Source organism: Conger conger, chromosome 12, assembly GCF_963514075.1.
Source record: "Conger conger chromosome 12, fConCon1.1, whole genome shotgun sequence".
Taxonomy (NCBI): Eukaryota; Metazoa; Chordata; class Actinopteri; order Anguilliformes; family Congridae; genus Conger; species Conger conger.
The window spans coordinates 14,902,458-14,926,269 of NC_083771.1; the positions used below are offsets into that span (position 1 = coordinate 14,902,458).

The 23,812-nt window shown below is 38.5% G+C and overlaps 23 non-coding genes across 23 annotated transcripts; all 23 read left to right on the forward strand.

Moving 5' to 3' along the window:
• Positions 1 to 117: 117 nt before the first annotated feature.
• Positions 118 to 190, forward strand: trnav-aac (transfer RNA valine (anticodon AAC)). Its single transcript has one exon. It is a non-coding gene; the product is annotated as a tRNA-Val (tRNA).
• A 983-nt stretch (positions 191 to 1,173) lies between these two features.
• Positions 1,174 to 1,246, forward strand: trnav-aac (transfer RNA valine (anticodon AAC)). The gene has a single exon. It is a non-coding gene; the product is annotated as a tRNA-Val (tRNA).
• Positions 1,247 to 1,699: 453 nt separating this feature from the next.
• trnav-gac (transfer RNA valine (anticodon GAC)) lies at positions 1,700 to 1,772 on the forward strand. The gene has a single exon. It is a non-coding gene; the product is annotated as a tRNA-Val (tRNA).
• A 450-nt stretch (positions 1,773 to 2,222) lies between these two features.
• trnav-aac (transfer RNA valine (anticodon AAC)) lies at positions 2,223 to 2,295 on the forward strand. Its single transcript has one exon. It is a non-coding gene; the product is annotated as a tRNA-Val (tRNA).
• Positions 2,296 to 2,748: 453 nt separating this feature from the next.
• Positions 2,749 to 2,821, forward strand: trnav-gac (transfer RNA valine (anticodon GAC)). Its single transcript has one exon. It is a non-coding gene; the product is annotated as a tRNA-Val (tRNA).
• A 1,504-nt stretch (positions 2,822 to 4,325) lies between these two features.
• On the forward strand, positions 4,326 to 4,398 carry trnav-gac (transfer RNA valine (anticodon GAC)). The gene has a single exon. It is a non-coding gene; the product is annotated as a tRNA-Val (tRNA).
• A 978-nt stretch (positions 4,399 to 5,376) lies between these two features.
• trnav-aac (transfer RNA valine (anticodon AAC)) lies at positions 5,377 to 5,449 on the forward strand. The gene has a single exon. It is a non-coding gene; the product is annotated as a tRNA-Val (tRNA).
• Positions 5,450 to 5,902: 453 nt separating this feature from the next.
• Positions 5,903 to 5,975, forward strand: trnav-gac (transfer RNA valine (anticodon GAC)). The gene has a single exon. It is a non-coding gene; the product is annotated as a tRNA-Val (tRNA).
• A 1,372-nt stretch (positions 5,976 to 7,347) lies between these two features.
• On the forward strand, positions 7,348 to 7,420 carry trnav-gac (transfer RNA valine (anticodon GAC)). Its single transcript has one exon. It is a non-coding gene; the product is annotated as a tRNA-Val (tRNA).
• A 450-nt stretch (positions 7,421 to 7,870) lies between these two features.
• trnav-aac (transfer RNA valine (anticodon AAC)) lies at positions 7,871 to 7,943 on the forward strand. Its single transcript has one exon. It is a non-coding gene; the product is annotated as a tRNA-Val (tRNA).
• A 2,031-nt stretch (positions 7,944 to 9,974) lies between these two features.
• trnav-aac (transfer RNA valine (anticodon AAC)) lies at positions 9,975 to 10,047 on the forward strand. Its single transcript has one exon. It is a non-coding gene; the product is annotated as a tRNA-Val (tRNA).
• Positions 10,048 to 11,026: 979 nt separating this feature from the next.
• Positions 11,027 to 11,099, forward strand: trnav-aac (transfer RNA valine (anticodon AAC)). The gene has a single exon. It is a non-coding gene; the product is annotated as a tRNA-Val (tRNA).
• Positions 11,100 to 12,078: 979 nt separating this feature from the next.
• On the forward strand, positions 12,079 to 12,151 carry trnav-aac (transfer RNA valine (anticodon AAC)). Its single transcript has one exon. It is a non-coding gene; the product is annotated as a tRNA-Val (tRNA).
• A 1,501-nt stretch (positions 12,152 to 13,652) lies between these two features.
• trnav-aac (transfer RNA valine (anticodon AAC)) lies at positions 13,653 to 13,725 on the forward strand. Its single transcript has one exon. It is a non-coding gene; the product is annotated as a tRNA-Val (tRNA).
• A 453-nt stretch (positions 13,726 to 14,178) lies between these two features.
• On the forward strand, positions 14,179 to 14,251 carry trnav-aac (transfer RNA valine (anticodon AAC)). Its single transcript has one exon. It is a non-coding gene; the product is annotated as a tRNA-Val (tRNA).
• Positions 14,252 to 14,704: 453 nt separating this feature from the next.
• Positions 14,705 to 14,777, forward strand: trnav-gac (transfer RNA valine (anticodon GAC)). Its single transcript has one exon. It is a non-coding gene; the product is annotated as a tRNA-Val (tRNA).
• Positions 14,778 to 15,227: 450 nt separating this feature from the next.
• Positions 15,228 to 15,300, forward strand: trnav-aac (transfer RNA valine (anticodon AAC)). Its single transcript has one exon. It is a non-coding gene; the product is annotated as a tRNA-Val (tRNA).
• A 979-nt stretch (positions 15,301 to 16,279) lies between these two features.
• trnav-gac (transfer RNA valine (anticodon GAC)) lies at positions 16,280 to 16,352 on the forward strand. The gene has a single exon. It is a non-coding gene; the product is annotated as a tRNA-Val (tRNA).
• A 450-nt stretch (positions 16,353 to 16,802) lies between these two features.
• Positions 16,803 to 16,875, forward strand: trnav-aac (transfer RNA valine (anticodon AAC)). The gene has a single exon. It is a non-coding gene; the product is annotated as a tRNA-Val (tRNA).
• Positions 16,876 to 18,379: 1,504 nt separating this feature from the next.
• Positions 18,380 to 18,452, forward strand: trnav-gac (transfer RNA valine (anticodon GAC)). The gene has a single exon. It is a non-coding gene; the product is annotated as a tRNA-Val (tRNA).
• Positions 18,453 to 19,953: 1,501 nt separating this feature from the next.
• Positions 19,954 to 20,026, forward strand: trnav-gac (transfer RNA valine (anticodon GAC)). Its single transcript has one exon. It is a non-coding gene; the product is annotated as a tRNA-Val (tRNA).
• Positions 20,027 to 21,002: 976 nt separating this feature from the next.
• trnav-aac (transfer RNA valine (anticodon AAC)) lies at positions 21,003 to 21,075 on the forward strand. The gene has a single exon. It is a non-coding gene; the product is annotated as a tRNA-Val (tRNA).
• Positions 21,076 to 23,105: 2,030 nt separating this feature from the next.
• trnav-gac (transfer RNA valine (anticodon GAC)) lies at positions 23,106 to 23,178 on the forward strand. The gene has a single exon. It is a non-coding gene; the product is annotated as a tRNA-Val (tRNA).
• Positions 23,179 to 23,812: the final 634 nt, after the last annotated feature.

A 23,812-nucleotide genomic window follows, 5' to 3' on the forward strand; every position in this document is an offset into this window, starting at 1 on the left:
ATATTAATAACAGTTAATGCTAAGTTACAGAAACTGCAAATGTTTTTTATATTGGAGCATGAAATAAATAAATAAATGAATTAAGGAATGAATGAATTAATCCATCGATTCTCTGTTGTTTCTGTGGTGTAGTGGTTATCACGTTTGCCTAACACGCAAAAGGTCCTCGGTTCAAAACCGAGCAGAAACAATGTTTTCACTGAAAGCACGCTTTCAATCACCAAAGAATAGTGAGTCTGGGTCACGTAAACTTTCCCAGAAACAAGGTATTTTTCTGGAATAAATTACTCACGCTAATTATCGGGAGATAGAGACTTTGAAGAAACAACCAACTTTTGAACTTTCTGATATCAGTGTTGAGTCACAAAGAGAAGATTTACACAATTTGACATGCGACAAATGCGTTATGTTTTTTGTTGCAATCCCAAAAGCCCTGTTTCTGCCCAGTTTCGAACTGGGGACCTAATGCGTGTGAGGCGAACGTGATGGCCACTACACCACAGAAACCCGACGGGAGATGACTACCATATTAATAACAGTTAATGCTAAGTTACAGAAACTGCAAATGTTTTTTATATTGGAGCATGAAATAAATAAATTAATGAATTAATGAATGAATTAATTAATTAATCCATCGATTCTCTGTTGTTTCTGTGGTGTAGTGGTTATCACGTTTGCCTAACACGCAAAAGGTCTTCGGTTCAAAACCGAGCAGAAACAATGTTTTCACTGAAAGCACGCTTTCAATCACCAAAGAATAGTGAGTCTGGGTTACGTAAACTTTCCCAGAAACAAGGTATTTTTCTGGAATAAATTACTCACGCTAATTATCGGGAGATAGAGACTTTGAAGAAACAACCAACTTTTGAACTTTCTGATATCAGTGTTGAGTCACAAAGAGAAGATTTACACAATTTGACATGCGACAAATGCGTTATGTTTTTTGTTGCAATCCCAAAAGCCCTGTTTCTGCCCAGTTTCGAACTGGGGACCTTTCGCGTGTGAGGCGAACGTGATGGCCACTACACCACAGAAACCCGACGGGAGATGACTACCATATTAATAACAGTTAATGCTAAGTTACAGAAACTGCAAATGTTTTTTATATTGGAGCATGAAATAAATAAATTAATGAATTAATGAATGAATTAATTAATCCATCGATTCTCTGTTGTTTCTGTGGTGTAGTGGTTATCACGTTTGCCTAACACGCAAAAGGTCCTCGGTTCAAAACCGAGCAGAAACAACGTTTTCACTGAAAGCACGCTTACAATCACCAAAGAACTGTGAGTCTGGGTCACGTAAACTTTCCCAGAAACAAGGTATTTTTCTGGAATAAATTACTCACGCTAATTATCGGGAGATAGAGACTTTGAAGAAACAACCAACTTGTGAACTTTCTGATATCAGTGTTGAGTCACAAAGAGAAGATTTACACAATTTGACATGCGACAAATGCGTTATGTTTTTTGTTGCAATCCCAAAAGCCCTGTTTCTGCCCAGTTTCGAACTGGGGACATTTCGCGTGTGAGGCGAACGTGATGGCCACTACACCACAGAAACCCGACAGGAGATGACTGCCATATTAATAACAGTTAATGCTAAGTTACAGAAACTGCAAATGTTTTTTATATAGGAGCATGAAATAAATAAATAAATGAATTAATGAATGAATTAATTAATCCATAGATTCTCTGTTGTTTCTGTGGTGTAGTGGTCATCACGTTTGCCTGACACGCAAAAGGTCTTCGGTTCGAAACCGAGCAGAAACAACGTTTTCACTGAAAGCACACTTACAATAACCAAAGAATTGTGAGCCGGGTCACGTAAACTTTCCCAGAAACAAGGTATTTTTCTGGAATAAATTACTCACGCTAATTATCGGGAGATAGAGACTTTGAAGAAACAACCAACTTTTGAACTTTCTGATATCAGTGTTGAGTCACAAAGAGAAGATTTACACAATTTGACATGCGACAAATGCGTTGTTTTTTGTTGCAATCCCAAAAGCCCGGTTTCTGCCCAGTTTCGAACTGGGGACCTTTCGCGTGTGAGGCGAACGTGATAGCCACTACACCACAGAAACCCGAAGGGAGATGACTGCCATATTAATAACAGTTAATGCTAAGTTACAGAAACTGCAAATGTTTTTTATATTGGAGCATGAAATAAATAAATAAATGAATTAAGGAATGAATTAATTAATCCATCGATTCTCTGTTGTTTCTGTGGTGTAGTGGTTATCACGTTTGCCTAACACGCAAAAGGTCCTCGGTTCAAAACCGAGCAGAAACAATGTTTTCACTGAAAGCACGCTTTCAATCACCAAAGAATAGTGAGTCTGGGTCACGTAAACTTTCCCAGAAACAAGGTATTTTTCTGGAATAAATTACTCACGCTAATTATCGGGAGATAGAGACTTTGAAGAAACAACCAACTTTTGAACTTTCTGATATCAGTGTTGAGTCACAAAGAGAAGATTTACACAATTTGACATGCGACAAATGCGTTATGTTTTTTGTTGCAATCCCAAAAGCCCTGTTTCTGCCCAGTTTCGAACTGGGGACCTTTCGCGTGTGAGGCTAACGTGATGGCCACTACACCACAGAAACCCGACGGGAGATGACTGCCATATTAATAACAGTTAATGCTAAGTTACAGAAACTGCAAATGTTTTTTATATAGGAGCATGAAATAAATAAATAAATGAATTAATGAATGAATTAATTAATCCATAGATTCTCTGTTGTTTCTGTGGTGTAGTGGTCATCACGTTTGCCTGACACGCAAAAGGTCTTCGGTTCGAAACCGAGCAGAAACAACGTTTTCACTGAAAGCACACTTACAATAACCAAAGAATTGTGAGCCGGGTCACGTAAACTTTCCCAGAAACAAGGTATTTTTCTGGAATAAATTACTCACGCTAATTATCGGGAGATAGAGACTTTGAAGAAACAACCAACTTTTGAACTTTCTGATATCAGTGTTGAGTCACAAAGAGAAGATTTACACAATTTGACATGCGACAAATGCGTTATGTTTTTTGTTGCAATCCCAAAAGCCCTGTTTCTGCCCAGTTTCGAACTGGGGACCTAATGCGTGTGAGGCGAACGTGATGGCCACTACACCACAGAAACCCGACGGGAGATGACTACCATATTAATAACAGTTAATGCTAAGTTACAGAAACTGCAAATGTTTTTTATATTGGAGCATGAAATAAATAAATTAATGAATTAATGAATGAATTAATTAATCCATCTATTCTCTGTTGTTTCTGTGGTGTAGTGGTTATCACGTTTGCCTAACACGCAAAAGGTCTTCGGTTCAAAACCGAGCAGAAACAATGTTTTCACTGAAAGCACGCTTTCAATCACCAAAGAATAGTGAGTCTGGGTTACGTAAACTTTCCCAGAAACAAGGTATTTTTCTGGAATAAATTACTCACGCTAATTATCGGGAGATAGAGACTTTGAAGAAACAACCAACTTTTGAACTTTCTGATATCAGTGTTGAGTCACAAAGAGAAGATTTACACAATTTGACATGCGACAAATGCGTTATGTTTTTTGTTGCAATCCCAAAAGCCCTGTTTCTGCACAGTTTCGAACTGGGGACCTTTCGCGTGTGAGGCGAACGTGATGGCCACTACACCACAGAAACCCGACGGGAGATGACTACCATATTAATAACAGTTAATGCTAAGTTACAGAAACTGCAAATGTTTTTTATATTGGAGCATGAAATAAATAAATTAATGAATTAATGAATGAATTAATTAATCCATCGATTCTCTGTTGTTTCTGTGGTGTAGTGGTTATCACGTTTGCCTAACACGCAAAAGGTCTTCGGTTCAAAACCGAGCAGAAACAATGTTTTCACTGAAAGCACGCTTTCAATCACCAAAGAATAGTGAGTCTGGGTCACGTAAACTTTCCCAGAAACAAGGTATTTTTCTGGAATAAATTACTCACGCTAATTATCGGGAGATAGAGACTTTGAAGAAACAACCAACTTTTGAACTTTCTGATATCAGTGTTGAGTCACAAAGAGAAGATTTACACAATTTGACATGCGACAAATGCGTTATGTTTTTTGTTGCAATCCCAAAAGCCCTGTTTCTGCCCAGTTTCGAACTGGGGACCTTTCGCGTGTGAGGCTAACGTGATGGCCACTACACCACAGAAACCCGACGGGAGATGACTGCCATATTAATAACAGTTAATGCTAAGTTACAGAAACTGCAAATGTTTTTTATATAGGAGCATGAAATAAATAAATAAATGAATTAATGAATGAATTAATTAATCCATAGATTCTCTGTTGTTTCTGTGGTGTAGTGGTCATCACGTTTGCCTGACACGCAAAAGGTCTTCGGTTCGAAACCGAGCAGAAACAACGTTTTCACTGAAAGCACACTTACAATAACCAAAGAATTGTGAGCCGGGTCACGTAAACTTTCCCAGAAACAAGGTATTTTTCTGGAATAAATTACTCACGCTAATTATCGGGAGATAGAGACTTTGAAGAAACAACCAACTTTTGAACTTTCTGATATCAGTGTTGAGTCACAAAGAGAAGATTTACACAATTTGACATGCGACAAATGCGTTATGTTTTTTGTTGCAATCCCAAAAGCCCTGTTTCTGCCCAGTTTCGAACTGGGGACCTAATGCGTGTGAGGCGAACGTGATGGCCACTACACCACAGAAACCCGACGGGAGATGACTACCATATTAATAACAGTTAATGCTAAGTTACAGAAACTGCAAATGTTTTTTATATTGGAGCATGAAATAAATAAATTAATGAATTAATGAATGAATTAATTAATCCATCGATTCTCTGTTGTTTCTGTGGTGTAGTGGTTATCACGTTTGCCTAACACGCAAAAGGTCTTCGGTTCAAAACCGAGCAGAAACAATGTTTTCACTGAAAGCACGCTTTCAATCACCAAAGAATAGTGAGTCTGGGTTACGTAAACTTTCCCAGAAACAAGGTATTTTTCTGGAATAAATTACTCACGCTAATTATCGGGAGATAGAGACTTTGAAGAAACAACCAACTTTTGAACTTTCTGATATCAGTGTTGAGTCACAAAGAGAAGATTTACACAATTTGACATGCGACAAATGCGTTATGTTTTTTGTTGCAATCCCAAAAGCCCTGTTTCTGCACAGTTTCGAACTGGGGACCTTTCGCGTGTGAGGCGAACGTGATGGCCACTACACCACAGAAACCCGACGGGAGATGACTACCATATTAATAACAGTTAATGCTAAGTTACAGAAACTGCAAATGTTTTTTATATTGGAGCATGAAATAAATAAATTAATGAATTAATGAATGAATTAATTAATCCATCGATTCTCTGTTGTTTCTGTGGTGTAGTGGTTATCACGTTTGCCTAACACGCAAAAGGTCCTCGGTTCAAAACCGAGCAGAAACAACGTTTTCACTGAAAGCACGCTTACAATCACCAAAGAACTGTGAGTCTGGGTCACGTAAACTTTCCCAGAAACAAGGTATTTTTCTGGAATAAATTACTCACGCTAATTATCGGGAGATAGAGACTTTGAAGAAACAACCAACTTGTGAACTTTCTGATATCAGTGTTGAGTCACAAAGAGAAGATTTACACAATTTGACATGCGACAAATGCGTTATGTTTTTTGTTGCAATCCCAAAAGCCCTGTTTCTGCCCAGTTTCGAACTGGGGACCTTTCGCGTGTGAGGCGAACGTGATGGCCACTACACCACAGAAACCCGACGGGAGATGACTGCCATATTAATAACAGTTAATGCTAAGTTACAGAAACTGCAAATGTTTTTTATATAGGAGCATGAAATAAATAAATAAATGAATTAATGAATGAATTAATTAATCCATAGATTCTCTGTTGTTTCTGTGGTGTAGTGGTCATCACGTTTGCCTGACACGCAAAAGGTCTTCGGTTCGAAACCGAGCAAAAACAACCTTTTCACTGAAAGCACACTTACAATAACCAAAGAATTGTGAGCCGGGTCACGTAAACTTTCCCAGAAACAAGGTATTTTTCTGGAATAAATTACTCACGCTAATTATCGGGAGATAGAGACTTTGAAGAAACAACCAACTTTTGAACTTTCTGATATCAGTGTTGAGTCACAAACAGAAACCCGACGGGAGATGACTACCATATTAATAACAGTTAATGCTAAGTTACAGAAACTGCAAATGTTTTTTATATTGGAGCATGAAATAAATAAATAAATGAATTAAGGAATGAATTAATTAATCCATCGATTCTCTGTTGTTTCTGTGGTGTAGTGGTTATCACGTTTGCCTAACACGCAAAAGGTCCTTGGTTCAAAACCGAGCAGAAACAATGTTTTCACTGAAAGCACGCTTTCAATCACCAAAGAATAGTGAGTCTGGGTCACGTAAACTTTCCCAGAAACAAGGTATTTTTCTGGAATAAATTACTCACGCTAATTATCGGGAGATAGAGACTTTGAAGAAACAACCAACTTTTGAACTTTCTGATATCAGTGTTGAGTCACAAAGAGAAGATTTACACAATTTGACATGCGACAAATGCGTTATGTTTTTTGTTGCAATCCCAAAAGCCCTGTTTCTGCACAGTTTCGAACTGGGGACCTTTCGCGTGTGAGGCGAACGTGATGGCCACTACACCACAGAAACCCGACGGGAGATGACTACCATATTAATAACAGTTAATGCTAAGTTACAGAAACTGCAAATGTTTTTTATATTGGAGCATGAAATAAATAAATTAATGAATTAATGAATGAATTAATTAATCCATCGATTCTCTGTTGTTTCTGTGGTGTGTTGGTTATCACGTTTGCCTAACACGCAAAAGGTCCTCGGTTCAAAACCGAGCAGAAACAACGTTTTCACTGAAAGCACGCTTACAATCACCAAAGAACTGTGAGTCTGGGTCACGTAAACTTTCCCAGAAACAAGGTATTTTTCTGGAATAAATTACTCACGCTAATTATCGGGAGATAGAGACTTTGAAGAAACAACCAACTTGTGAACTTTCTGATATCAGTGTTGAGTCACAAAGAGAAGATTTACACAATTTGACATGCGACAAATGCGTTATGTTTTTTGTTGCAATCCCAAAAGCCCTGTTTCTGCCCAGTTTCGAACTGGGGACCTTTCGCGTGTGAGGCGAACGTGATGGCCACTACACCACAGAAACCCGACGGGAGATGACTGCCATATTAATAACAGTTAATGCTAAGTTACAGAAACTGCAAATGTTTTTTATATAGGAGCATGAAATAAATAAATAAATGAATTAATGAATGAATTAATTAATCCATAGATTCTCTGTTGTTTCTGTGGTGTAGTGGTCATCACGTTTGCCTGACACGCAAAAGGTCTTCGGTTCGAAACCGAGCAGAAACAACGTTTTCACTGAAAGCACACTTACAATAACCAAAGAATTGTGAGCCGGGTCACGTAAACTTTCCCAGAAACAAGGTATTTTTCTGGAATAAATTACTCACGCTAATTATCGGGAGATAGAGACTTTGAAGAAACAACCAACTTTTGAACTTTCTGATATCAGTGTTGAGTCACAAAGAGAAGATTTACACAATTTGACATGCGACAAATGCGTTGTTTTTTGTTGCAATCCCAAAAGCCCGGTTTCTGCCCAGTTTCGAACTGGGGACCTTTCGCGTGTGAGGCGAACGTGATAGCCACTACACCACAGAAACCCGAAGGGAGATGACTGCCATATTAATAACAGTTAATGCTAAGTTACAGAAACTGCAAATGTTTTTTATATTGGAGCATGAAATAAATAAATGAATGAATTAAGGAATGAATTAATTAATCCATCGATTCTCTGTTGTTTCTGTGGTGTAGTGGTTATCACGTTTGCCTAACACGCAAAAGGTCCTCGGTTCAAAACCGAGCAGAAACAATGTTTTCACTGAAAGCACGCTTTCAATCACCAAAGAATAGTGAGTCTGGGTCACGTAAACTTTCCCAGAAACAAGGTATTTTTCTGGAATAAATTACTCACGCTAATTATCGGGAGATAGAGACTTTGAAGAAACAACCAACTTTTGAACTTTCTGATATCAGTGTTGAGTCACAAAGAGAAGATTTACACAATTTGACATGCGACAAATGCGTTATGTTTTTTGTTGCAATCCCAAAAGCCCTGTTTCTGCCCAGTTTCGAACTGGGGACCTTTCGCGTGTGAGGCTAACGTGATGGCCACTACACCACAGAAACCCGACGGGAGATGACTACCATATTAATAACAGTTAATGCTAAGTTACAGAAACTGCAAATGTTTTTTATATTGGAGCATGAAATAAATAAATTAATGAATTAATGAATGAATTAATTAATCCATCGATTCTCTGTTGTTTCTGTGGTGTAGTGGTTATCACGTTTGCCTAACACGCAAAAGGTTTTCGGTTCAAAACCGAGCAGAAACAATGTTTTCACTGAAAGCACGCTTTCAATCACCAAAGAATAGTGAGTCTGGGTCACGTAAACTTTCCCAGAAACAAGGTATTTTTCTGGAATAAATTACTCACGCTAATTATCGGGAGATAGAGACTTTGAAGAAACAACCAACTTTTGAACTTTCTGATATCAGTGTTGAGTCACAAAGAGAAGATTTACACAATTTGACATGCGACAAATGCGTTATGTTTTTTGTTGCAATCCCAAAAGCCCTGTTTCTGCCCAGTTTCGAACTGGGGACCTTTCGCGTGTGAGGCGAACGTGATAGCCACTACACCACAGAAACCCGAAGGGAGATGATTGCCATATTAATAACAGTTAATGCTAAGTTACAGAAACTGCAAATGTTTTTTATATTGGAGCATGAAATAAATAAATGAATGAATTAAGGAATGAATTAATTAATCCATCGATTCTCTGTTGTTTCTGTGGTGTAGTGGTTATCACGTTTGCCTAACACGCAAAAGGTCTTCGGTTCAAAACCGAGCAGAAACAATGTTTTCACTGAAAGCACGCTTTCAATCACCAAAGAATAGTGAGTCTGGGTCACGTAAACTTTCCCAGAAACAAGGTATTTTTCTGGAATAAATTACTCACGCTAATTATCGGGAGATAGAGACTTTGAAGAAACAACCAACTTTTGAACTTTCTGATATCAGTGTTGAGTCACAAAGAGAAGATTTACACAATTTGACATGCGACAAATGCGTTATGTTTTTTGTTGCAATCCCAAAAGCCCTGTTTCTGCCCAGTTTCGAACTGGGGACCTTTCGCGTGTGAGGCGAACGTGATAGCCACTACACCACAGAAACCCGAAGGGAGATGACTGCCATATTAATAACAGTTAATGCTAAGTTACAGAAACTGCAAATGTTTTTTATATTGGAGCATGAAATAAATAAATGAATGAATTAAGGAATGAATTAATTAATCCATCGATTCTCTGTTGTTTCTGTGGTGTAGTGGTTATCACGTTTGCCTAACACGCAAAAGGTCTTCGGTTCAAAACCGAGCAGAAACAATGTTTTCACTGAAAGCACGCTTTCAATCACCAAAGAATAGTGAGTCTGGGTCACGTAAACTTTCCCAGAAACAAGGTATTTTTCTGGAATAAATTACTCACGCTAATTATTGGGAGATAGAGACTTTGAAGAAACAACCAACTTTTGAACTTTCTGATATCAGTGTTGAGTCACAAAGAGAAGATTTACACAATTTGACATGCGACAAATGCGTTATGTTTTTTGTTGCAATCCCAAAAGCCCTGTTTCTGCCCAGTTTCGAACTGGGGACCTTTCGCGTGTGAGGCGAACGTGATAGCCACTACACCACAGAAACCCGAAGGGAGATGACTGCCATATTAATAACAGTTAATGCTAAGTTACAGAAACTGCAAATGTTTTTTATATTGGAGCATGAAATAAATAAATGAATGAATTAAGGAATGAATTAATTAATCCATCGATTCTCTGTTGTTTCTGTGGTGTAGTGGTTATCACGTTTGCCTAACACGCAAAAGGTCCTCGGTTCAAAACCGAGCAGAAACAATGTTTTCACTGAAAGCACGCTTTCAATCACCAAAGAATAGTGAGTCTGGGTCACGTAAACTTTCCCAGAAACAAGGTATTTTTCTGGAATAAATTACTCACGCTAATTATCGGGAGATAGAGACTTTGAAGAAACAACCAACTTTTGAACTTTCTGATATCAGTGTTGAGTCACAAAGAGAAGATTTACACAATTTGACATGCGACAAATGCGTTATGTTTTTTGTTGCAATCCCAAAAGCCCTGTTTCTGCCCAGTTTCGAACTGGGGACCTTTCGCGTGTGAGGCTAACGTGATGGCCACTACACCACAGAAACCCGACGGGAGATGACTACCATATTAATAACAGTTAATGCTAAGTTACAGAAACTGCAAATGTTTTTTATATTGGAGCATGAAATAAATAAATTAATGAATTAATGAATGAATTAATTAATCCATCGATTCTCTGTTGTTTCTGTGGTGTAGTGGTTGTCACGTTTGCCTAACACGCAAAAGGTCTTCGGTTCAAAACCGAGCAGAAACAATGTTTTCACTGAAAGCACGCTTTCAATCACCAAAGAATAGTGAGTCTGGGTCACGTAAACTTTCCCAGAAACAAGGTATTTTTCTGGAATAAATTACTCACGCTAATTATCGGGAGATAGAGACTTTGAAGAAACAACCAACTTTTGAACTTTCTGATATCAGTGTTGAGTCACAAAGAGAAGATTTACACAATTTGACATGCGACAAATGCGTTATGTTTTTTGTTGCAATCCCAAAAGCCCTGTTTCTGCCCAGTTTCGAACTGGGGACCTTTCGCGTGTGAGGCGAACGTGATGGCCACTACACCACAGAAACCCGACGGGAGGTGACTGCCATATTAATAACAGTTAATGCTAAGTTACAGAAACTGCAAATGTTTTTTATATTGGAGCATGAAATAAATAAATGAATGAATTAAGGAATGAATTAATTAATCCATCGATTCTCTGTTGTTTCTGTGGTGTAGTGGTTATCACGTTTGCCTAACACGCAAAAGGTCCTCGGTTCAAAACCGAGCAGAAACAATGTTTTCACTGAAAGCACGCTTTCAATCACCAAAGAATAGTGAGTCTGGGTCACGTAAACTTTCCCAGAAACAAGGTATTTTTCTGGAATAAATTACTCACGCTAATTATCGGGAGATAGAGACTTTGAAGAAACAACCAACTTTTGAACTTTCTGATATCAGTGTTGAGTCACAAAGAGAAGATTTACACAATTTGACATGCGACAAATGCGTTATGTTTTTTGTTGCAATCCCAAAAGCCCTGTTTCTGCCCAGTTTCGAACTGGGGACCTATCGCGTGTGAGGCTAACGTGATGGCCACTACACCACAGAAACCCGACGGGAGATGACTACCATATTAATAACAGTTAATGCTAAGTTACAGAAACTGCAAATGTTTTTTATATTGGAGCATGAAATAAATAAATTAATGAATTAATGAATGAATTAATTAATCCATCGATTCTCTGTTGTTTCTGTGGTGTAGTGGTTATCACGTTTGCCTAACACGCAAAAGGTCTTCGGTTCAAAACCGAGCAGAAACAATGTTTTCACTGAAAGCACGCTTTCAATCACCAAAGAATAGTGAGTCTGGGTCACGTAAACTTTCCCAGAAACAAGGTATTTTTCTGGAATAAATTACTCACGCTAATTATCGGGAGATAGAGACTTTGAAGAAACAACCAACTTTTGAACTTTCTGATATCAGTGTTGAGTCACAAAGAGAAGATTTACACAATTTGACATGCGACAAATGCGTTATGTTTTTTGTTGCAATCCCAAAAGCCCTGTTTCTGCCCAGTTTCGAACTGGGGACCTTTCGCGTGTGAGGCGAACGTGATGGCCACTACACCACAGAAACCCGACGGGAGGTGACTGCCATATTAATAACAGTTAATGCTAAGTTACAGAAACTGCAAATGTTTTTTATATTGGAGCATGAAATAAATAAATTAATAAATTAATGAATGAATTCATTAATCCAGTGATTCTCTGTTGTTTCTGTGGTGTAGTGGTTATCACGTTTGCCTAACACGCAAAAGGTCCTCGGTTCAAAACCGAGCAGAAACAACGTTTTCACTGAAAGCACGCTTACAATCACCAAAGAACTGTGAGTCTGGGTCACGTAAACTTTCCCAGAAACAAGGTATTTTTCTGGAATAAATTACTCACGCTAATTATCGGGAGATAGAGACTTTGAAGAAACAACCAACTTTTGAACTTTCTGATATCAGTGTTGAGTCACAAAGAGAAGATTTACACAACTTGACATGCGACACATGCGTTGTTTTTTGTTGCAATCCCAAAAGCCCTGTTTCTGCCCAGTTTCGAACTGGGGACCTTTCGCGTGTGAGGCGAACGTGATAGCCACTACACCACAGAAACCCGACGGCAGAAGACTACCATATTAATAACAGTTAATGCTAAGTTACAGAAACTGCAAATGTTTTTTATATTGGAGCATGAAATAAATAAATAAATGAATTAATGAATGAATGAATTAATCCGTAGATTCTCTGTTGTTTCTGTGGTGTAGTGGTTATCACGTTTGCCTAACACGCAAAAGGTCCCCGGTTCAAAACTGAGCAGAAACAACGTTTTCACTGAAAGCACACTTACAATAACCAAAGAATTGTGAGCCGGGTCACGTAAACTTTCCCAGAAACAAGGTATTTTTCTGGAATAAATTACTCACGCTAATTATCGGGAGATAGAGACTTTGAAGAAACAACCAACTTTTGAACTTTCTGATATCAGTGTTGAGTCACAAAGAGAAGATTTACACAATTTGACATGCGACAAATGCGTTATGTTTTTTGTTGCAATCCCAAAAGCCCTGTTTCTGCCCAGTTTCGAACTGGGGACCTTTCGCGTGTGAGGCGAACGTGATGGCCACTACACCACAGAAACCCGACGGGAGATGACTACCATATTAATAACAGTTAATGCTAAGTTACAGAAACTGCAAATGTTTTTTATATTGGAGCATGAAATAAATAAATAAATGAATTAATGAATGAATTAATTAATCCATAGATTCTCTGTTGTTTCTGTGGTGTAGTGGTTATCACGTTTGCCTAACACGCAAAAGGTCCCCGGTTCAAAACTGAGCAGAAACAACGTTTTCACTGAAAGCACACTTACAATAACCAAAGAATTGTGAGCCGGGTCACGTAAACTTTCCCAGAAACAAGGTATTTTTCTGGAATAAATTACTCACGCTAATTATCGGGAGATAGAGACTTTGAAGAAACAACCAACTTTTGAACTTTCTGATATCAGTGTTGAGTCACAAAGAGAAGATTTACACAATTTGACATGCGACAAATGCGTTATGTTTTTTGTTGCAATCCCAAAAGCCCTGTTTCTGCCCAGTTTCGAACTGGGGACCTTTCGCGTGTGAGGCGAACGTGATGGCCACTACACCACAGAAACCCGACGGGAGGTGACTGCCATATTAATAACAGTTAATGCTAAGTTACAGAAACTGCAAATGTTTTTTATATTGGAGCATGAAATAAATAAATTAATAAATTAATGAATTAATTCATTAATCCAGTGATTCTCTGTTGTTTCTGTGGTGTAGTGGTTATCACGTTTGCCTAACACGCAAAAGGTCCTCGGTTCAAAACCGAGCAGAAACAACGTTTTCACTGAAAGCACGCTTACAATCACCAAAGAACTGTGAGTCTGGGTCACGTAAACTTTCCCAGAAACAAGGTATTTTTCTGGAATAAATTACTCACGCTAATTATCGGGAGATAGAGACTTTGAAGAAACAACCAACTTTTGAACTTTCTGATATCAGTGTTGAGTCACAAAGAGAAGATTTACACAATTTGACATGCGACAAATGCGTTATGTTTTTTGTTGCAATCCCAAAAGCCCTGTTTCTGCCCAGTTTCGAACTGGGGACCTTTCGCGTGTGAGGCGAACGTGATGGCCACTACACCACAGAAACCCGACGGGAGGTGACTGCCATATTAATAACAGTTAATGCTAAGTTACAGAAACTGCAAATGTTTTTTATATTGGAGCATGAAATAAATAAATTAATAAATTAATGAATTAATTCATTAATCCAGTGATTCTCTGTTGTTTCTGTGGTGTAGTGGTTATCACGTTTGCCTAACACGCAAAAGGTCCTCGGTTCAAAACCGAGCAGAAACAACGTTTTCACTGAAAGCACGCTTACAATCACCAAAGAACTGTGAGTCTGGGTCACGTAAACTTTCCCAGAAACAAGGTATTTTTCTGGAATAAATTACTCACGCTAATTATCGGGAGATAGAGACTTTGAAGAAACAACCAACTTGTGAACTTTCTGATATCAGTGTTGAGTCACAAAGAGAAGATTTACACAATTTGACATGCGACAAATGCGTTATGTTTTTTGTTGCAATCCCAAAAGCCCTGTTTCTGCCCAGTTTCGAACTGGGGACCTTTCGCGTGTGAGGCAAACGTGATGGCCACTACACCACAGAAACCCGACGGGAGATGACTGCCATATTAATAACAGTTAATGCTAAGTTACAGAAACTGCAAATGTTTTTTATATAGGAGCATGAAATAAATAAATAAATGAATTAATGAATGAATTAATTAATCCATAGATTCTCTGTTGTTTCTGTGGTGTAGTGGTCATCACGTTTGCCTGACACGCAAAAGGTCTTCGGTTCGAAACCGAGCAGAAACAACGTTTTCACTGAAAGCACACTTACAATAACCAAAGAATTGTGAGCCGGGTCACATAAACTTTCCCAGAAACAAGGTATTTTTCTGGAATAAATTACTCACGCTAATTATCGGGAGATAGAGACTTTGAAGAAACAACCAACTTTTGAACTTTCTGATATCAGTGTTGAGTCACAAAGAGAAGATTTACACAACTTGACATGCGACACATGCGTTGTTTTTTGTTGCAATCCCAAAAGCCCTGTTTCTGCCCAGTTTCGAACTGGGGACCTTTCGCGTGTGAGGCGAACGTGATAGCCACTACACCACAGAAACCCGAAGGGAGATGACTGCCATATTAATAACAGTTAATGCTAAGTTACAGAAACTGCAAATGTTTTTTATATTGGAGCATGAAATAAATAAATAAATGAATTAAGGAATGAATTAATTAATCCATCAATTCTCTGTTGTTTCTGTGGTGTAGTGGTTATCACGTTTGCCTAACACGCAAAAGGTCCTCGGTTCAAAACCGAGCAGAAACAATGTTTTCACTGAAAGCACGCTTTCAATCACCAAAGAATAGTGAGTCTGGGTCACGTAAACTTTCCCAGAAACAAGGTATTTTTCTGGAATAAATTACTCACGCTAATTATCGGGAGATAGAGACTTTGAAGAAACAACCAACTTTTGAACTTTCTGATATCAGTGTTGAGTCACAAAGAGAAGATTTACACAATTTGACAAGCGACAAATGCGTTATGTTTTTTGTTGCAATCCCAAAAGCCCTGTTTCTGCCCAGTTTCGAACTGGGGACCTTTCGCGTGTGAGGCGAACGTGATGGCCACTACACCACAGAAACCCGACGGGAGATGACTGCCATATTAATAACAGTTAATGCTAAGTTACAGAAACTGCAAATGTTTTTTATATTGGAGCATGAAATAAATAAATTAATAAATTAATGAATGAATTCATTAATCCAGTGATTCTCTGTTGTTTCTGTGGTGTAGTGGTTATCACGTTTGCCTAACACGCAAAAGGTCTTCGGTTCAAAACCGAGCAGAAACAACGTTTTCACTGAAAGCACGCTTACAATCACCAAAGAACTGTGAGTCTGGGTCACGTAAACTTTCCCAGAAACATGGGATTTTTCTGGAATAAATTACTCACGCTAATTATCGGGAGATAGAGACTTTGAAGAAACAACCAACTTTTGAACTTTCTGATATCAGTGTTGAGTCACAAAGAGAAGATTTACACAATTTGACATGCGACAAGTGCGTTATGTTTTTTGTTGCAATCCCAATAGCCCTGTTTCTGCCCAGTTTCAAACTGGGGACCTTTCGCGTGTGAGGCAAACGTGATGGCCACTACACCACAGAAACCCGACGGGAGATGACTGCCATATTAATAACAGTTAATGCTAAGTTACAGAAACTGCAAATGTTTTTTATATAGGAGCATGAAATAAATAAATAAATGAATTAATGAATGAATTAATTAATCCATAGATTCTCTGTTGTTTCTGTGGTGTAGTGGTCATCACGTTTGCCTGACACGCAAAAGGTCTTCGGTTCGAAACCGAGCAGAAACAACGTTTTCACTGAAAGCACACTTACAATAACCAAAGAATTGTGAGCCGGGTCACATAAACTTTCCCAGAAACAAGGTATTTTTCTGGAATAAATTACTCACGCTAATTATCGGGAGATAGAGACTTTGAAGAAACAACCAACTTTTGAACTTTCTGATATCAGTGTTGAGTCACAAAGAGAAGATTTACACAACTTGACATGCGACACATGCGTTGTTTTTTGTTGCAATCCCAAAAGCCCTGTTTCTGCCCAGTTTCGAACTGGGGACCTTTCGCGTGTGAGGCGAACGTGATAGCCACTACACCACAGAAACCCGAAGGGAGATGACTGCCATATTAATAACAGTTAATGCTAAGTTACAGAAACTGCAAATGTTTTTTATATTGGAGCATGAAATAAATAAATAAATGAATTAAGGAATGAATTAATTAATCCATCGATTCTCTGTTGTTTCTGTGGTGTAGTGGTTATCACGTTTGCCTAACACGCAAAAGGTCCTCGGTTCAAAACCGAGCAGAAACAATGTTTTCACTGAAAGCACGCTTTCAATCACCAAAGAATAGTGAGTCTGGGTCACGTAAACTTTCCCAGAAACAAGGTATTTTTCTGGAATAAATTACTCACGCTAATTATCGGGAGATAGAGACTTTGAAGAAACAACCAACTTTTGAACTTTCTGATATCAGTGTTGAGTCACAAAGAGAAGATTTACACAATTTGACAAGCGACAAATGCGTTATGTTTTTTGTTGCAATCCCAAAAGCCCTGTTTCTGCCCAGTTTCGAACTGGGGACCTTTCGCGTGTGAGGCGAACGTGATGGCCACTACACCACAGAAACCCGACGGGAGATGACTGCCATATTAATAACAGTTAATGCTAAGTTACAGAAACTGCAAATGTTTTTTATATTGGAGCATGAAATAAATAAATTAATAAATTAATGAATGAATTCATTAATCCAGTGATTCTCTGTTGTTTCTGTGGTGTAGTGGTTATCACGTTTGCCTAACACGCAAAAGGTCTTCGGTTCAAAACCGAGCAGAAACAACGTTTTCACTGAAAGCACGCTTACAATCACCAAAGAACTGTGAGTCTGGGTCACGTAAACTTTCCCAGAAACATGGGATTTTTCTGGAATAAATTACTCACGCTAATTATCGGGAGATAGAGACTTTGAAGAAACAACCAACTTTTGAACTTTCTGATATCAGTGTTGAGTCACAAAGAGAAGATTTACACAATTTGACATGCGACAAGTGCGTTATGTTTTTTGTTGCAATCCCAATAGCCCTGTTTCTGCCCAGTTTCAAACTGGGGACCTTTCGCGTGTGAGGCGAACGTAATAGCCACTACACCACAGAAACCCGACGGGCGATGACTACCATATTAATAACAGTTAATGCTAAGTTACAGAAACTGCAAATGTTTTTTATATTGGAGCATGAAATAAATAAATAAATGAATTAATGAATGAATTAATTAATCCGTAGATTCTCTGTTGTTTCTGTGGTGTAGTGGTTATCATGTTTGCCTAACACGCAAAAGGTCCTCGGTTCAAAACTGAGCAGAAACAACGTTTTCACTGAAAGCACACTTACAATAACCAAAGAATTGTGAGCCGGGTCACGTAAACTTTCCCAGAAACAAGGTATTTTTCTGGAATAAATTACTCACGCTAATTATCGGGAGATAGAGACTTTGAAGAAACAACCAACTTGTGAACTTTCTGATATCAGTGTTGAGTCACAAAGAGAAGATTTACACAATTTGACATGCGACAAATGCGTTATGTTTTTTGTTGCAATCCCAAAAGCCCTGTTTCTGCCCAGTTTCGAACTGGGGACCTTTCGCGTGTGAGGCGAACGTGATGGCCACTACACCACAGAAACCCGACGGGAGATGACTGCCATATTAATAACAGTTAATGCTAAGTTACAGAAACTGCAAATGTTTTTTATATTGGAGCATGAAATAAATAAATAAATGAATTAATGAATGAATTAATTAATCCATAGGTTCTCTGTTGTTTCTGTGGTGTAGTGGTCATCAGGTTTGCCTGACACGCAAAAGGTCTTCGGTTCGAAACCGAGCAGAAACAACGTTTTCACCGAAAGCACACTTACAATAACCAAAGAATTGTGAGCCGGGTCACGTAAACTTTCCCAGAAACAAGGTATTTTTCTGGAATAAATTACTCACGCTAATTATCGGGAGATAGAGACTTTGAAGAAACAACCAACTTTTGAACTTTCTGATATCAGTGTTGAGTCACAAAGAGAAGATTTACACAACTTGACATGCGACACATGCGTTGTTTTTTGTTGCAATCCCAAAAGCCCTGTTTCTGCCCAGTTTCGAACTGGGGACCTTTCGCGTGTGAGGCGAACGTGATAGCCACTACACCACAGAAACCCGAAGGGAGATGACTGCCATATTAATAACAGTTAATGCTAAGTTACAGAAACTGCAAATGTTTTTTATATTGGAGCATGAAATAAATAAATTAATAAATTAATGAATGAATTCATTAATCCAGTGATTCTCTGTTGTTTCTGTGGTGTAGTGGTTATCACGTTTGCCTAACACGCAAAAGGTCTTCGGTTCAAAACCGAGCAGAAACAACGTTTTCACTGAAAGCACGCTTACAATCACCAAAGAACTGTGAGTCTGGGTCACGTAAACTTTCCCAGAAACACGGGATTTTTCTGGAATAAATTACTCACGCTAATTATCTGGAGATAGAGACTTTGAAGAAACAACCAACTTTTGAACTTTCTGATATCAGTGTTGAGTCACAAAGAGAAGATTTACACAATTTGACATGCGACAAGTGCGTTATGTTTTTTGTTGCAATCCCAATAGCCCTGTTTCTGCCCAGTTTCAAACTGGGGACCTTTCGCGTGTGAGGCGAACGTAATAGCCACTACACCACAGAAACCCGACGGGCGATGACTACCATATTAATAACAGTTAATGCTAAGTTACAGAAACTGCAAATGTTTTTTATATTGGAGCATGAAATAAATAAATAAATGAATTAATGAATGAATTAATTAATCCGTAGATTCTCTGTTGTTTCTGTGGTGTAGTGGTTATCACGTTTGCCTAACACGCAAAAGGTCCTCGGTTCAAAACTGAGCAGAAACAACGTTTTCACTGAAAGCACACTTACAATAACCAAAGAATTGTGAGCCGGGTCACGTAAACTTTCCCAGAAACAAGGTATTTTTCTGGAATAAATTACTCACGCTAATTATCGGGAGATAGAGACTTTGAAGAAACAACCAACTTGTGAACTTTCTGATATCAGTGTTGAGTCACAAAGAGAAGATTTACACAATTTGACATGCGACAAATGCGTTATGTTTTTTGTTGCAATCCCAAAAGCCCTGTTTCTGCCCAGTTTCGAACTGGGGACCTTTCGCGTGTGAGGCGAACGTGATGGCCACTACACCACAGAAACCCGACGGGAGATGACTGCCATATTAATAACAGTTAATGCTAAGTTACAGAAACTGCAAATGTTTTTTATATTGGAGCATGAAATAAATAAATAAATGAATTAATGAATGAATTAATTAATCCATAGATTCTCTGTTGTTTCTGTGGTGTAGTGGTCATCACGTTTGCCTGACACGCAAAAGGTCTTCGGTTCGAAACCGAGCAGAAACAACGTTTTCACCGAAAGCACACTTACAATAACCAAAGAATTGTGAGCCGGGTCACGTAAACTTTCCCAGAAACAAGGTATTTTTCTGGAATAAATTACTCACGCTAATTATCGGGAGATAGAGACTTTGAAGAAACAACCAACTTTTGAACTTTCTGATATCAGTGTTGAGTCACAAAGAGAAGATTTACACAACTTGACATGCGACACATGCGTTGTTTTTTGTTGCAATCCCAAAAGCTCTGTTTCTGTCCAGTTTCGAACTGGGGACCTTTCGCGTGTGAGGCGAACGTGATAGCCACTACACCACAGAAACCCGAAGGGAGATGACTGCCATATTAATAACAGTTAATGCTAAGTTACAGAAACTGCAAATGTTTTTTATATTGGAGCATGAAATAAATAAATAAATGAATTAATGAATGAATTCATTAATCCAGTGATTCTCTGTTGTTTCTGTGGTGGAGTGGTTATCACGTTTGCCTAACACGCAAAAGGTCCTCGGTTCAAAACCGAGCAGAAACAACGTTTTCACTGAAAGCACGCTTACAATCACCAAAGAACTGTGAGTCTGGGTCACGTAAACTTTCCCAGAAACATGGGATTTTTCTGGAATAAATTACTCACGCTAATTATCGGGAGATAGAGACTTTGAAGAAACAACCAACTTTTGAACTTTCTGATATCAGTGTTGAGTCACAAAGAGAAGATTTACACAATTTGACATGCGACAAGTGCGTTATGTTTTTTGTTGCAATCCCAATAGCCCTGTTTCTGCCCAGTTTCAAACTGGGGACCTTTCGCGTGTGAGGCGAACGTAATAGCCACTACACCACAGAAACCCGACGGGCGATGACTACCATATTAATAACAGTTAATGCTAAGTTACAGAAACTGCAAATGTTTTTTATATTGGAGCATGAAATAAATAAATAAATGAATTAATGAATGAATTAATGAATCCATCGATTCTCTGTTGTTTCTGTGGTGTAGTGGTTATCACGTTTGCCTAACACGCAAAAGGTCCTCGGTTCAAAACCGAGCAGAAACAATGTTTTCACTGAAAGCACGCTTTCAATCACCAAAGAATAGTGAGTCTGGGTCACGTAAACTTTCCCAGAAACAAGGTATTTTTCTGGAATAAATTACTCACGCTAATTATCGGGAGATAGAGACTTTGAAGAAACAACCAACTTTTGAACTTTCTGATATCAGTGTTGAGTCACAAAGAGAAGATTTACACAATTTGACAAGCGACAAATGCGTTATGTTTTTTGTTGCAATCCCAAAAGCCCTGTTTCTGCCCAGTTTCGAACTGGGGACCTTTCGCGTGTGAGGCGAACGTGATGGCCACTACACCACAGAAACCCGACGGGAGATGACTACCATATTAATAACAGTTAATGCTAAGTTACAGAAACTGCAAATGTTTTTTATATTGGAGCATGAAATAAATAAATTAATGAATTAATGAATGAATTAATTAATCCATCGATTCTCTGTTGTTTCTGTGGTGTAGTGGTTATCACGTTTGCCTAACACGCAAAAGGTCTTCGGTTCAAAACCGAGCAGAAACAATGTTTTCACTGAAAGCACGCTTTCAATCACCAAAGAATAGTGAGTCTGGGTCACGTAAACTTTCCCAGAAACAAGGTATTTTTCTGGAATAAATTACTCACGCTAATTATCGGGAGATAGAGACTTTGAAGAAACAACCAACTTTTGAACTTTCTGATATCAGTGTTGAGTCACAAAGAGAAGATTTACACAATTTGACATGCGACAAATGCGTTATGTTTTTTGTTGCAATCCCAAAAGCCCTGTTTCTGCCCAGTTTCGAACTGGGGACCTTTCGCGTGTGAGGCGAACGTGATGGCCACTACACCACAGAAACCCGACGGGAGATGACTGCCATATTAATAACAGTTAATGCTAAGTTACAGAAACTGCAAATGTTTTTTATATTGGAGCATGAAATAAATAAATTAATAAATTAATGAATGAATTCATTAATCCAGTGATTCTCTGTTGTTTCTGTGGTGTAGTGGTTATCACGTTTGCCTAACACGCAAAAGGTCTTCGGTTCAAAACCGAGCAGAAACAACGTTTTCACTGAAAGCACGCTTACAATCACCAAAGAACTGTGAGTCTGGGTCACGTAAACTTTCCCAGAAACATGGGATTTTTCTGGAATAAATTACTCACGCTAATTATCGGGAGATAGAGACTTTGAAGAAACAACCAACTTTTGAACTTTCTGATATCAGTGTTGAGTCACAAAGAGAAGATTTACACAATTTGACATGCGACAAGTGCGTTATGTTTTTTGTTGCAATCCCAATAGCCCTGTTTCTGCCCAGTTTCAAACTGGGGACCTTTCGCGTGTGAGGCGAACGTAATAGCCACTACACCACAGAAACCCGACGGGCGATGACTACCATATTAATAACAGTTAATGCTAAGTTACAGAAACTGCAAATGTTTTTTATATTGGAGCATGAAATAAATAAATAAATGAATTAATGAATGAATTAATTAATCCGTAGATTCTCTGTTGTTTCTGTGGTGTAGTGGTTATCACGTTTGCCTAACACGCAAAAGGTCCTCGGTTCAAAACTGAGCAGAAACAACGTTTTCACTGAAAGCACACTTACAATAACCAAAGAATTGTGAGCCGGGTCACGTAAACTTTCCCAGAAACAAGGTATTTTTCTGGAATAAATTACTCACGCTAATTATCGGGAGATAGAGACTTTGAAGAAACAACCAACTTGTGAACTTTCTGATATCAGTGTTGAGTCACAAAGAGAAGATTTACACAATTTGACATGCGACAAATGCGTTATGTTTTTTGTTGCAATCCCAAAAGCCCTGTTTCTGCCCAGTTTCGAACTGGGGACCTTTCGCGTGTGAGGTGAACGTGATGGCCACTACACCACAGAAACCCGACGGGAGATGACTGCCATATTAATAACAGTTAATGCTAAGTTACAGAAACTGCAAATGTTTTTTATATTGGAGCATGAAATAAATAAATAAATGAATTAATGAATGAATTCATTAATCCATAGATTCTCTGTTGTTTCTGTGGTGTAGTGGTCATCACGTTTGCCTGACACGCAAAAGGTCTTCGGTTCGAAACCGAGCAGAAACAACGTTTTCACCGAAAGCACACTTACAATAACCAAAGAATTGTGAGCCGGGTCACGTAAACTTTCCCAGAAACAAGGTATTTTTCTGGAATAAATTACTCACGCTAATTATCGGGAGATAGAGACTTTGAAGAAACAACCAACTTTTGAACTTTCTGATATCAGTGTTGAGTCACAAAGAGAAGATTTACACAATTTGACATGCGACAAATGCGTTGTTTTTTGTTGCAATCCCAAAAGCCCTGTTTCTGCCCAGTTTCGAACTGGGGACCTTTCGCGTGTGAGGCGAACGTGATGGCCACTACACCACAGAAACCCGACGGGAGATGACTGCCATATTAATAACAGTTAATGCTAAGTTACAGAAACTGCAAATGTTTTTTATATTGGAGCATGAAATAAATAAATAAATGAATTAATGAATGAATTCATTAATCCAGTGATTCTCTGTTGTTTCTGTGGTGGAGTGGTTATCACGTTTGCCTAACACGCAAAAGGTCCTCGGTTCAAAACCGAGCAGAAACAACGTTTTCACTGAAAGCACGCTTACAATCACCAAAGAACTGTGAGTCTGGGTCACGTAAACTTTCCCAGAAACATGGGATTTTTCTGGAATAAATTACTCACGCTAATTAT